Consider the following 15,464-nt stretch of genomic DNA (forward strand, 5'->3'; position numbering starts at 1 on the left):
TCCCCTTCCTTCTACACTCTCTTTCTCTCTCTTTCTTCCTTCATTCTTCTCTTTCTTTCTTTCTTTCTTTTTCTTTCTTCTTTTATTTTTTAATGGCACACAGATTGTGGTTGGGCTTGATAGAATCCATTTCATTTATTGATTGTCTAGTGGACACCTGGTACTTTGCTAAGGATGTTAGGACATTTGTAACATTAGATCATACTAAATATGGCACTCTTATGCACACAAAATATTGGTTCTGCCTATAGGACAGAAATTTGTAAATTAGTAGCTGAAAGACATTTGGAGCTTTGTCTGGAGAATTCAGACATCCTTAGTTCTCTGACTCATCTCCAGCAAGGATAAAAAAGAAATGGCTCTACTTCTCCATGTGTACTTATTCTGAATGCACCTGAAATAACTTATCTTTAATAGATCCAAGCAGCTCACACATTTGCTTTCATTACTGATATTACAGCTCTTGCACCACCTTGGGCACTTTAAATAGTAAAAAAGTATCAGACTCTGTATAGTTCCACTCAAGGCTGTTTTTAAAGCAAAGTAATAGCAGCTGTCCTCCAATGGCTTTCAGGCTGATTATTAGTACTCCAGTTCTCCTTTCTCTTCAAACTTGTAAATATGTTTGTGTCAGAATTTATGTGCAATTGCTCCCATAGCAGATGCATGTCCTTCTTCTCTCTTTCCTGCCAGCTCAATACAGTTCATGTCTGTGGGATGAATTCATATCTTAATCCATTCATTCATTCCACAGATAGTTAGGGAGCATCCCTATCTGTCAGTTACCTTGTTTGGTGCTAAGGTCCTATAGTTAAAGATTCAGTTCGTGGCTCAAGGAAGCGAATCCAGTGGAGGCAGGCTAGGAAATAATCATGTTTAATACAGAGAGATACCTGCTGTGATCCAAGGAAGCCCTGTGGTCCTCTGAAAGTATAGCAGAAGGTCACCAACTCAGCCTTGGGGAAATGGTCATCCAACAGATAGGGACCCTCTGTTGGTCTTATTATGTATACTATTGTTATTCTCTGGCTTGAGGCAGCGTTTCTTAAGGTGTGGTAGTGAATCTTTAGATTACATCTGGAGAAAGACTCAATTTGTTGCTAGTGTGTGTGTTTGCAAAGAGGATATTTTTTAAGCAAATATTTCTTTGACATCTAACATACCTCAAGAACATATGATCTTAAATGTACAGCCTGATGCATTACATACAATAAGCATGCCAGCATGCAGAACCTGGATTAGGAAGCAGAATCTTGCCAGCCCCCAGAAGTTCCATTTATGCCCCTGCCAGGCAGTACTGCCTCTAGGAGGACACTATCCTGAACTTCTGCACATGATTGGTTTTGCCTGGCTTTGAACTTTATGTAAGTGCAGTGCTGTCATACAACTAGTACTCTTTTGTTTCTGTCTTTTCTGAGCTAGCTTCCCATTTGTGAGATCCATCCATGCTGTTAGGGTCAGTTGTAGTTGTATGTCCTTTTTTTTTTTTTAATAATTACAATACACATTTATTTAAAGTAATACATTTGCAGTTGAAATAATTCTAAATTGTACATTCATGTTTACCCAAAATTCTTTTTTTTTAAAGATTTATATTTATTTATTTTAGAGAGAGAGTGCACAGGGGGAGGGGCAGAGCAAGAGGGAGAGTCTCAAGCAGACTCTGCACTGAGTGTGGAGCCTGTCACAGGGCTCTATCTCAAGACCCTGAGATCATGACCTGAGCTGAAACCAAGAGTCGGATACTTAACTGACTGTGCCACCCAGGCACCCCAGGCTTTACCCAACTTCTTAAAAAAATATTTGAGGGCAGCTGCAACCACAGATTTCAACTTCCAATGATTATTTCTTCGCCCATTCTTCTCTCTCTTTTCTTTCCCAAATAATTTCTTTCAGATATGGTTCAAGATAGAGTGTATCCTCATATTCTGTCCACTGCTCTTTAGGTGAGATCTGCTGCCTCGTGGTCAGGTCCAGTGCTCTCTTGATGCAAAACATCCTGTCATTATGAAGGTTCTTGGGAAGCCTTTCACATACATCATTCTCGCATAATGTAGCATCTTGCGTTAACCCCAAGTGTATTGACCCATGCAGCATTGTAATCCCATTTTCAAATACCCTCCTCCCATCTCGCTTGATGCTGCAACAGTAGGCCTGCTCACCATTTTGACCAGTTTTATACATTCTCTGTGATTTATAGGGTTTGATCTCATATTCCATTGTATGTTCATACCACAGTTTATTTATTTATTCTATGTCAAGGAATATTTGGGTTTTGTGGGCACTTTCAATACCATTCTAATCTCCCTTTTAGCTCAGAGGCTTGGCAAGTAGCAATAACCCAACCCCTGCTGTCCAGTGGAATCAGAAGCACATCTTGCCTAGGTCATACCCCCTCTGGAAAATAACAAACCTTCCCTTAAACTACCTTGATTCCCGCACAGAAATCAGGAGCCATCACAAGGAGGACTGGTTCTTATATTCGAGGGAGAGGCAAACACTGGAAGGAAGGAGAGAGATTCTGTCAAGGAAGCTGAATTGATACATAAGACTAGAAGGTGAATTCCTTCTCATTTGGGAAAATAAAACCAGAATCCCTTGCATTTGCAAATAGACTATCGTTAGAGCAATTGTGGGATCTCGATCTTTGCAATATGCTGCAAACCCAGTGAAAGTCTCAATGAAAGGACTCTAGGTTTGTTTACACTATTCTCTTTCTGTGTCCTTTTATTTATTTATTTGCCTATTTAATAAAGTATTAAGGCATATTTGAAAAATATTAGTTGGCAGTACTCCAGTTAGACAACCAATTCTTTTATTTACTTAGTAGCTATCCTAGACCAAAGTCACAGATTTTTTTTCCATTTCCTTAATAAAATGTGGTTTTTTTTTTGCCATTTCCTTAATAAAATGTGGTACTTGAGCAGTGAGAGGGTGACAATCTTCTAGATTCTATTTATAAAGGACTCATAACTCCCCAATAAACTCATAGCCAAGGAAATATTAATCAGTTGCCAATAAACAGCTCTGTGCTGGAGTTCACATATGTTTCTTCTCAATAATTGCATATGCTTTGTATGAAAACTGCAGAACTGTACCCACTAGAGACAACATTTTTGTTATTAAGAGTTTCAGTATGTGTTGTGTTTTGTCTTTTTGTTTTGTTTTGTTGTTTCGTCATGGTTGAACTACCAGTTAAAATATAAAATGTTCATAGTTGGGAACGAAAAAGCCTGGTTACTCTTTGGTGAATGTCCTGGTTGGGTTTTTGTTTGTTTGTTTAAGATTTTATTTATTGATTTGACACAGAGAGAAAGAGAGAGAGCCCACAAGCAGGGGGAGCAGCAGGCAGAGGGAGAGGGAGAAGCAGGCTCCCCACTGAGCAAGGGAGCCCGATGCAGAACACAATCCCAGTACCCCTGGGATCATGACCTGAGCTGAAGGCAGATGCTTAACTGACTGAGCCACCCAGGCAATCCCTGTCCTGATTGTTGATGTAGGTAGCATGAGAAGTATTGCTAATGTCTGTCTCTGAATTCCATACTTGGCAAAATGACTTAATAGTAAATAAGAGTACCTCTAAAAATTCCCTTAACCAAATTCAAAACCTGCCATATCCATACTGGATGTGTGACCAATTAACCTCTCTAACCCTCTAAGATGACAATACTAATAATGTTAATTTCACCTTATAGGATTGCTGAAGGGGAAAAAAAAAACACATGCAAAGTATTTAATACAATGCTCGGTATATGAGAGCTTGCACTGAATGCAGCAGATATTATCATCATAATATTTTTTTTATCTGTACCTCATGCCTGCTTTTACAGATGAGGAAACTAAAGTTTTGACAGGTGAAATGAGTTTCACAAATCTAACCAGAACAGGTTCATATTCATTTCTCAGGCACTTTTTGTTTCCTATAGTGGGGCCTTATACACTTTAACATGTACTATTTAGTCTCTAGCCATAGCTTTGTCTGTCTCCCACTAAACGCAAGATTTTTGAGGAAAGGAGCTGTGCTATTTTTGCACTGTTATATTCCCACGACCAATAGCTCTGCTACATAAGACATCTCCAGTAAGAATGTACTGAAAAATTAAAATCAATGAAGTTTACAAACATAATTTTCCAATCAGAGAAAACCATGATTAATCTCCATAATAGTTACATATGATAGATAAATTAATTTTTGAAGTATTTCATATGCAACTTGTACGCACTTTCCATATATCATAAATTATTCTTCAGTCATGAATGGGGTATATGTTTTAAAACACACATTTGCAATCAGTAGGTCCCCTTGTGAATTATAGCACTAACATTAATGAACTCGGCTGCCCCAAATGTTAACAGTTTGCTCCTGAAACTAGATCTGTGAAAATTTTTTGCTGACAGGACTATGTGAACTAATATATTGCTTAATTCTCAGTCTGGCAAAGCAGAGAGGAATTGTCACTGGTATGTGAAAATTTGCGGTGATAACATCAATATGCAATGAAATAAATGTTGCAAAATAATTATTGTTGCTTATGGAGGTTAATAGTTACAGTCTGCCCTGTTTTCTGTTGAGGTTTAATTTAAATTCTGTGGCATGTATTAACTGAGGAAATTAATTTGGGTTTTAATTATCAGTGTGTGGCTGTTAATGTGCACACTTTTGATGAATATTTAGTTACAGTGAACCAACCAACCCAGCCGCTATGCTTTGCTCGTCCCGCTGATAGGGAGCATCTGATGGAGGGATGGTTCGTACTAGATGGATTCCAAGTGCAGTGTCATCATAGCAGATAGCTGTGATTCAGGGAAAAAGGCACTGGCTTGAGTCAGAAGAGCACAGGATTTTGGTTCTGGCCCTACTATAAACAAGGTATGTACATCCTTATTCTCAACTGGAGAATGGTAGGAGAAAACCAATTTACCCTAGGGCTTTGGTTTGAGAACTAAATGAATGAATGCATGTGAAAACAGATTTGTGATCTGTACACTACTGCTTTAACGAATGGAATGTCTACAGTAAACTTTTCATGTATCCGTTTATAGACAAGTCATTTAAAAAGTCAGATAGGCTTAAACAAGTACCTAAAAGGCACTCAAGAAACTATCTGTTGATGAACAGAATGTAGGTTGATTGTGTTAAGTATAGACGAACACCCCTTTGCTATAATATGGCCATGAGCAAAAATTCCATTGCAACAAGAAAGATGGTCAGATCCTCTGAAGGTTTGCTCATTTCAAGAGGTAATTAACATCACAAAGAATTCCTGTATGGCTACAAGTTTTAAGATTAAGATATAAGCATTCTGGAGCCAGACTGACTTGGTACAACAATAGCATAGTTTTCCAGCTGGTGGTTAGGTTCTGAGCCTCCGTCTCCTCATCTGAAAATTGGGGTCCTATCACTTCCAAGGGCCATTATGAGGATTGAATGTGGTGATGTATGTAAAGTGATGTGCACAAATACTGGCCCATGGGAGTTTCTCAATAAATTTTAGCTTTGCCTGCGGTAGAAATGATGACATTTTAATAGGATCCTTTGCAATGGCATGTAGCTCTTGAAATAGAACAAATGGAAGTAGCTACTATCTCTATAAAAAGAGTGAGGATTATTGACTCCAGACTTGGGCGTAGTTCATGTTCACACATTCACGGCCTTCTTTCTTCCTGTTCTCTTCTTTCACCCAGGCCCCTGGGTTTCCTTTAAGCAAGTAAAATAATAACTTGAGCAGTCTCATTTCACACTGGGGTCTTGTTGACTCAGTGGTAGTATTTAGTTACAGCTCTATTTCTCCTTTGTTTGCTCAACTCATCCCTGCAATGTCAGGAAAATAAATGTCTGGGGAGGGGAGACAAACAAGAGGTACAATGAAGGAAGCTGACCTCAAGTTAATGGAATCTGGGTTCTTTGAAGGAGAACACATTGCTAGAGAAGCCTGCTGTATTCATTCAGCAGACAGGCTGTCTAGCCTTTCTTCACATGTGTTTGATTCTCATTTTGTCATGCCAAAGTGAAGGTCCAGCCCCTCCTCACACAAAGCAGGTCAATTTGGACAGAGGCTAAGCCTTCCATGCCTTTTACACTTGTCTGGCATGGAGGGGATTTATCTTTACAGAAAAAAAAAATTAGGCGAGAATAATACATCTAAGCAATCAATCAACAAATATTTATTGATTGTGTGCTGTGCTGATTACAATTCAAAGTGTTGGAGGCAGAGTCGCAAATGGATAAAATTAACACCAAAGTTTTATTGAGTGCTTTTGTATACACTAGTCACTGTGCTCGGGTTTAAATAGTTAATCTTCACAAATGTTGTGGAGTAGATATCATTAGCTCTCATTTATGGTTGAGAAAAGCTAAAAGTAGCTTATGTAACTTGCACAAGGACATATAGTTCACACGTGGTCAAGCTGGGATTTCAGACTAAAAATCTGCTTGTACTGTAAGCATCATGCTACAGCCTTCACAACAGGAGTTGGAAAATAGCAAAGAGATGTTGTAAGCCCCACATAAAACCTTGGTGACTAAACAGACTGACAGAAGCACATTTCACAGAATTTATACTATATATATTATTTATATATATATATATACATGCATAAACACACACATACACACATCACACACACAAATATGGATATTCCAGGGTTCAATCTCTTGTCTTTTAAAGGTTTTTTAATACTCAGTTGACACTTAAGGCATCTTGCAAGACATATTTGCAAAACATAAATAACTCTGAGTGTCACTTTAGTTATTGGTAAAATGGAATATTTTATCCACTCACAGAATGGATAACAAAAGATGATAATATGTATCAAGTGCCCAATGCAGTGTTCAACACATGGTTGTCAATTAAAGTTATTTCCCTTCCCTGTGGTTATTATTTTTTCAATACAGAGGTGTTGTTTTCCTCTGCTATATTTAATGCAAACCCTTTATGAACAAGAACCATGTCCTATAATTATTTATTATCATCCTAGCATTTCTAACTTCATTCTTCATGCCCGTCCTCTCCCAGTGCCTATTCCCAACACTGGGCTACTCTATAAATACTACTTGACTACATTTTGACTTTTACTAGGTTTGGTGGAAATAATCTTATTTTTTTTCAAATTTCTAAACACCAGCCTTATATCCTTAAATGTGATATTGACCTTCATGAAGAACTGGTTTAATTATTTTGACCATTAAGGATAATTCTAAAAATCAATTTGGTCCCTGAAATTTCTGATCTCTCATTACCCACAGAAAATTCAGTGTGTTACCATATTTTCTCCTCTGCCTGTTGTGGAGGCAAAATTGCCCTCATACTTGAACCAGGAAGCAAAAACCAAGGTTTGAGTGTCATTTCCAAGCCAAAAATTTTTTAACCACTTTATTGAGGTATCATTGAAAGGCAAAAAAAAAAAAAAAAGTGTATGTATTTAATTTATACAACTCCATGAGTTTGGGGCCAACTATACACCTGTGAAACCATCCCTACCATCAATGCCATAAGCATATTCATCACTCCCAAAGTTTCCTCCTTTATTATCGTGTGTGTGTGTGTGTGTGTGTGTGTGTGCGCATGCGTGTGCAGGAACACCTCCCACAAGATCAACCCATTTTGCAAATTTTAAGTATACAACACAGTATTATTATCTATAGGCATTGTGTTGTATAGTAGATCTCCAGAAATTGTTTATCTCGTGTAACTGAAACTTTGTACCCTTGGACCATCACCTCTCCATTTTCCCTTCCCTCCAGCCCCTGGCAACCACCATTCTATGCTTCTGTGAATTTGATAATTTTCAGTTTCTTCCCAGGGTATCTTTCTGATCCTCCTTGGATCTTCTTTAAGGGGTTGTCCAACCAAATGCTAAATTTCACTACCTACAGCTGGTAGGATGGATTCATAATGATAAAGCAAATGTCTCTTCCCTTTCCTGAGCATTTAAAGAATGATTCTCTCTCTACTTAGCTTTTCTTTTTTCCAGTTAAAGTGCAGACTGAGCTTATCAAGAGGAGTAGGCAGCAGCTTCAAAAGCTGAGTCCCCCTGGGCCTTCAGGAACGTGAGCTTTGCAGACTAGGAAGTTACATTGTGTTATGAATTCTGATAAGGCCTTTGAATTTCGGAAAACTGGAAACCAAATTTCCCTTAGCTTTTCTGCTTTTTAAAAACCATTTTAAAAACTTTTTATTCCTTTTAATTTTTAATACTCTGCTTTATTTTAATACTCCGTAGTCTGCTTACCTAGACAGCACGATGAGATAGACATTTTGAGAAGAACTGAGCCTGGATCTCAGAGATCTATTTTCTCTCATTCAGAAAAGACATGCACCCTTTAACTTTGTTCCTAAACCTCTAGGCAAATTACAGTCATTCCCAAACATTTCCTTGTGCCCACACCTTCATGTATTCTTAGAGTCTTCTGACAATAAAAAAAGAAACAAACAAATGTAGAAACAAACAAAAAACTCAGATATGGTATTTGGATGCTCAGAAACTTAATTGAAAGACTTGGAAATAAAAATACAGTATATTGAGAAAATCTTAAAAAAAAGTAGTGTTCACTTACATCCTTCATCAAATCTAATACTCTTACTCATCTAGTTAATGTGACAAGTAGATTATCACAGCCCTTTTTTCCAATTTTATTTAAAAAAATTCCAGATGGCTACTCATGCATTTTAAATTTTAAAGCAACTGATAAGAAAACATAACACTGGTCAGTTGTACTAAGGGAACTGTTATCATATAAATAATATAAATGATTTTTTTCTCCTTCCTTCTTTCCATAAATAATTCTTAAGAACTTCATATAAGGATACATAATAAATGTGAGGATTTGAGCAGGCATGGAATACCTTCATATAGGCTTATCTGGGAGATTTTGGGGCTCTGTGACTTTGCCATGAGCTTATCTTTAAGAGATGCTAAAGGAATTGGTAATGGATTTTCATTTGCCACAGTTTCCTCCCTGAGGGAACAATCAAGTGGGGGAAACACATCCCTTCTTTGACTTTAGCCTACTTGAGATGGCAGGCACTCTTGAAGATAGCAATCATTGGTGTATCCTCTGCCACCAAAGTTCCAAGAGAACTCATTTATTTTAGGCAATTGAAGGCTTTGAACTTCAATTAAGAATAGGAAATACGGGTAGTAATTGGCCATGCATTTGCACTGAATATTGTGAAAAATAAGGGAATTTTTAAAAAAAATCATTATGAATGAGAAGTATTTTACATTTGGGGGAAAATGAAAACATTTACATATGAGTGCATCTTATCAGAAACAGGTAATGAAAATTAAAAATTGGCTTGATATCTCTCCCTGAAGAAACATAGGAAAGGAATGAACTCCAATGATCATGGAACAGAAGTTTATGACTTATCTGTACTTGGTGGCTTAAAAGAAGTGTGGCTTTTTGTTGACCACAGAACAAAGAGTTAAATGTGATAACACTAGGGTTTTACGGGTTCAACAGTAGACTGTGTAGGAGCCAAACTTGGTTATTCGGCCTATCACTCTGTCTCTTATCCTGAAATTTAATTCCATGGAATTAAATAAATTGAGAGAAAATTCTTACCCAAATGGGTTTGTCATGACAAATTTTGGCAGATCCAGCAACATAGATTTTGGAAAGAAGAATAAAAACAGTTGATTTATTTAGCTTGGAGGAGAAGAGAACTAAGAAAGGGTTAATGATCAAATAACTGAATCAATCCCCTTTTGTAAGGGGAATAAATATATGTATTTTTTAATCTATGAAGAAGATGAAATGAAAACGTGTAATAGGTACAAATTTATTTATTTACTTATTTGATTTATGAAAGAGGCAAAATGAAAATGTATAATAGGTGCAAATAAAATCAATTAACACTGATGAAATTAGAGCTGAATCTAAAGAAAGAACGATGAAGGCTATTCCAGCTTCTTTCACTATTTCTGGACTCTTCTTTATTTGAACCTTTAGAACATGAGTATTGTCTGCCAAAGTGAAATGGCTGGTTTTAAGCTTTTTGTGAAGCTCAGAGGCAAACTGTTTATAACCCTGGAAATATTTAATTTGGGGAGGTTTATGTTAAGATAATAAAATAATTAGCTTTCCCTCATTAGAGGCGTGCAGAGCGGTAGGGTTGTGTGTTCTGGAAAATTACATTTCTGCTCTTTCACTGACTTAATACGTGTGGATTGATGCAGATCAGATAGCTAACTGTCAGGCATTTTACACGTTTACCTTGTTTTAACTAATTGCCAGTTCAGAGTCGCTGGAGGTTCCATTTTAAATTAATGACTGTGAGGTATTGACTGCAAACATGTATCTATTGAGAAATTAGGAAAGAATAGCAAACTCCACATTATTTCTTATCAGTGCTCTCAGTTCCGGGTGGGCTGATACATTAAAGAAGCAGTGGATACCAACCTGTGGCCCTCCCATCAGATGGGGCCCACTGCCTCTTTTTGTAAATAAAGTTTTATTGGCACATAGCTACACCTATTTGTTAGTGTTGTCTGTGGTTGCTCTCTCATTATAAAAGCAGAGTTGAGTAGTTGCAACAGACACCATACACTTGGAAGCCTAAACTAGTTACTATCTGATCCTTGAAGGAAAAAGTTTGCAAACTCCTGCATTAAAGGCTATCTACCTCACTATAGCATTTTGTAGTAGTTCGTAGGTGAAACACTCTTTTAGCTAGAGGTTTGTTCTCAGATTCTCATTGATTACCAGTGGAAAATACACATGTTTAGAAAATAAATTATGCAACTTTAGTGTTTTATTTCAGTCCTTCATTGTAATCTATATGCCTCCCAGAACATTCTTTGGACACAGGCTGCATGAGTTGATGAAATGCAGGATTAATTTTGGTGACTGATGAAACATGGCTTAGTTTGGCATTTCTTTGCTTTATGATTCATGCTTTCTTTGCCACTGGACTTTAAATTATTTAGATTATTTTCTTGGCTCATATTAGCTATAGAGAATTGATAGGACACTACATTTTCCATCCTCCCTTATACCAAAAATATTGTTAATGTGGCATGAAAAAAGAAAAATAAATTTTAATTCACTCCTAAAACTAGAATCTTTGTATTGCCAGTTTCCTCTTTTGGTAAAGAAAAGCAATGGCCTCATTGGTCCCTAAGGTCACTGTATAGTATTCATATTTTGAAATGGAACACTGTGGGTGAGAGGGGAGCCCTCCTCGGCAAAAAACACAAAGCAAACAAAACAAAAACCCCAAAACAAACTAAAAAAGCCCATAGAATTCTATTATAATGAATTAGTGAGGTGTCTTAGTCTTTCATGATGATTTTCCAGCTTATTTCCAAAGGAATTTATTTTTGTATGACTAGACCTAATCTTTTTAAGGTAAACATCTCATCACTCTACTCTCTTCACCACAACCCCCACCCCCTGCCCCCATCCAAACTACCTAAATCCAGAAAAGTTTGAAAGCACCTGACTCTTCGGCACAACTTTCTCTTTTCACTTTTTATTTCTGACTCATTACACAGCAGACCCTTCTACTGAACACCTAAAATTAATTAGGGTCATAAATACACAAGAATCCCATTCTCATTTTCTAACCAATCATCAGAATTTTAGATTTTCAGAGAAAAAAAAATGGAGAACACTTATTCTTGGAATCAAGTCTGTATCTAGCTTTGACACATAAGGAGGAACTCATTGAAGAATTAGAGGTGATTTGTCTCCTGAGAGAAAGTAGAGGTGCCATCTAAGAGTTCTCTAGAGTTTTTATTAATTTATTTCATTCTTTATAAAAAATAGCACACATTACTTCCCCAGGCCTTTGCTTGGTGTTGAAAATAAAAGGAGGACTCGGTCTGTTTTCAGTGAGCTCACAGTCTGTTGAGGAGATGTGCATTCCAGGCTGAGAGACTGACCATTGTGATAGCACAGATGCATTTTGAGAATGTTTGTGTGGTAGAAAGAGAAAAGGAGGTTCAGTGGAGTAGGCAGGGGCTAGATCTTGAAGGAATTTATAGACCAATGAAAGCAATCTGTTGTATGCAAAAAACACTGTGGCATTTTGAGGGCTAATGATCAAATTGAGAGTGGATAATCAGGAAGGCAACATTCAAATAAAATGTTCATCTAGAGACAGCAAAACAACATTTATAGTCAACACATTTTGTATGCCTTAAATGTTTATGGTGCTTGAGTAAACTGTACAAATTTATATGAGGTTGTCTTTATCACTATGAGAAAGATACAACCACAGTGAGAAGAAATACGGACACCTTTTACGTATTTATTTGTGGCCTTTCTCTTACCAGAGTCTAATTCCCTCCCTGAGAGTCTAAGTTGCTCCTTTCCTGGATTAATTTGATTGAATTTGCCTTCCCTTCTCCCTGAGGACATTTAGAAGGGTCTGGAGACATTTTTGGGGTCACCACTAGGGATAGAGGAGATGCACCACTGCCATCTCCTGAATAGCAGTCAGGTGTGATGCTGAGCATGCTACAATGTACAGAACACTCATCCACAACAAGGATGTATTCTACCCAAACATCAACAGTGTCAGGACTGAAAAACCCTGATTGCAAATTGTATTTTCTGATTCCATCCTGCTCACTGCCCTGTGTATATGACTCAGGAAATATGAACAGGGCTGACAGCTTCTGGAAGGTACCCAGGGCAGCCTACAAGATTAGATGGGATTGGAATCCTCTGAATGGACAAGCTTGATGGAGAGTCTGTGCTTTAACACTTCAGTCCTCAGTGGCCAAAAGAAGGTGAACCTGTCCACCTCCTGTGTCTAACTTTTTATTCTACTGTGATTAAGGCATAGCAATTGTGGGGCCTTTGTTGCAGAATCACATTCATGCTTTGACTGAGTTCTCGTTCATTAAAAAATATAGTTCCCAGAGGAACATTCCACTTAACCCTATATTTGCTTATGAGGTACTTCTCTCACCCCAAAATCCACAGGTCTGTGTGTTTTTTAGCTTCTTATAAATCATTTTTCCCCACATTGGAGGCCAATTCTTAATTTTGGAACCCTGTGGGTGGAACAAATGGTAACCTCCAAAGAGAACAGCAGGAGCCTTTAGAGAGGAGGACATCCCAGGGCATACTCTCTTACCTCTTAGGCATTCTCCAGAAGACAGCCTTGTCCTGCCATCATCTTCTGTCTAATTTGCTGTTGTTTTTTTTCCTCTCCTTGGGGAGAATGATAGTAAGTGAATGCTTCACAATTTCTCCGCCTCACAGGACATTTTAGAAACAATGACATCATACTTCTTTTCTTTGCATGTAGTCCAGACTCTCTTAGAGACTACTAGAATCTAGACATATACAGAAGAAAGGGTCCTCAGAATTCAACTAGTTCCAACTCTTTTTCTTTTGCAAATAAAGGAACTGAGGTTCAGTGGGGCAAGGCAACTTCCTCAAGATAGCAGAACCAATAGAGGCAGACATGCGTGTTTGGTGCTGCAGTGTTCTCCCAGTGGAGCCCTTCTTAAACCTTGGTAACAGGCTTGTCAGATATGGCAAAGCAAATTGAACAAACAAACATACAATGCTTGGGACATACTTATCCTAAGAAAATTATTGTTTATCTGAAATTTAGATAAACTAAGCAGCCTGGATTTTATCTATCAAAACATCCTGAGACTGTGGGAGCCTGTGCTCTTAGTTAATTGGAACATTTGAATAAATATATACCACTGACTATGTTCCCAACCCAAAATTTCTCTTGATAGGTGTGTGAGACTTTTTTGTTGTTTATTTGTTTGTTTTGTTTTATTTTGTTTTGGTTCCAGAGCTTGAGCACCTGAAATAGAGCAGAGGTTGGAAAATTAATTAAGGGTGCAGAGGGATATGTTTTCAATTAATAACATTGGGTTCATCTGATGAATCCGATGAATGAATCACCATTGCATGAATGCACCATTCTCCAATCCCATAGAAGGCTGGAGGAAGCAAGCAGTACAGTGTATCCTTATGTGCATTCTTAAAACATTCTGAACTCTTCTAGGAATTGTGTAATTGCTATTTATTTTGCTTCATTGAAAAATGTCTCTTTATAAAAAACATCAATAATCGCTTAAGAAAGTAGAAGTTTAAAAAAAAAATTAAACTGGGTGCCTGGGTGGCTCAGATGGTTAAGCGTCTGCTTTCGGCTCAGGTCATGATCCCGCAGTCCTGGGATCGAGTCCCGCATCGGGCTCCCTGCTCCTTGGGGGCCTGCTTCTTCCTCTGCCTCTCTCTCTCTCTCTCTCTGTCTCTCATGAATAAATAAATAAAATCTTAAAAAAAATAAAAAATTAAAAAATATTAAAAAAATTAAACTGTGGCCATTCATAGTTCATTCATATATGTATTCATTTGTTCTGTAATCATTATTCCTTTTAACTCCATGCATTATCAAGATAAATATGATACTTGGCCTCTAGTCTCGGAAAACTTGCATCCTCAAAGTTGCTAGAATTAGTCTAATATGGATCTGCTTTTTGTAAACCTCCAGTGCTTCTAGGCTGATCAAATGTCTCTCCAGAAATAAATGGTTTACTTCCTATGTAGGCAAGTTGGTACCAATGCTCTGTAAATGGAAATCTGGTTAATGTTCTAATACCTTAGATAATCCATGTAAGTCTAATATTATCCAGCCCTTATATATAGGAAATGAATCTGTTTGTTCCATTTTACTTTTATCCGTGGCATTATGTGGTTAAGAGCACAAACTCTGGAGCTAGGCTGTTGGATATGATCTTGAGTAAATACTTAGTTTCTGGAACTCTATGCCTGTTTTTTCACTTGTAAAATAGGAATAATAAAATCACTTCCTTCATAGCCATCTTGTGAAGTTTAAATGGGCTATTATGTTAAAGTTAGAACTATGCCAGCCTCCTAACTAGCCTGATATAATCATTTTCTGTTGTTATTCTTTTGACTCCTTGTTCTGTCTGAACATCATGCCACCTAGAACCTTGGGATTTTTTTCCTTTTCTATTTCAAGGTTTTCTGAAGTTACTACATTCCCTTTGACCTTGAATGCTGAGTTTGGAAATTTCCATGAGTCTCAACCCCACAGTCATGAACCAACCGACTTTTATACCAGTCCCTAGCTCATGGGACATGAGCCCAGGTCAAAATCCTAAGATCGTTGCTTACAGAAGAAAGGAGTTCAGAATATGAACTCTTGTGTGTACTGTTCACCACGCTCTTCCTATCTCCTCAACAGTGCACAGTTGGGCTGTAACACATATTCACTGAATGAAGTAAGAAATAAACACTTTTAAGCATTTAAGATTGAAAGAGTATTTTTCCTAGGCTAGGAGAAGCTATTACAGTTAACTGGATGGGTATCACTAAAGGAAAATCTTAGAGTAGATCATCAAACTCCGTAAGATCCAGAATGCGGTGTGTACACATGAGAAAACTCTTCATTTCACTTCCCATTTCATAAAATCATATGACATCATTCAAGTGATGGGTTTTCCCAAAGTCATTAAGC

General features: G+C 37.5%; 1 pseudogene; it reads right to left on the reverse strand.

Annotated features, from left to right (window-relative positions):
• Nucleotides 1-1,842: 1,842 nt before the first annotated feature.
• Nucleotides 1,843-2,165, reverse strand: LOC113918945 (annotated as a pseudogene).
• Between the last annotated feature and the right edge of the window lie 13,299 nt (nt 2,166-15,464).

This window comes from Zalophus californianus, chromosome 1 (genome assembly GCF_009762305.2).
Source record: "Zalophus californianus isolate mZalCal1 chromosome 1, mZalCal1.pri.v2, whole genome shotgun sequence".
Taxonomy (NCBI): Eukaryota; Metazoa; Chordata; class Mammalia; order Carnivora; family Otariidae; genus Zalophus; species Zalophus californianus.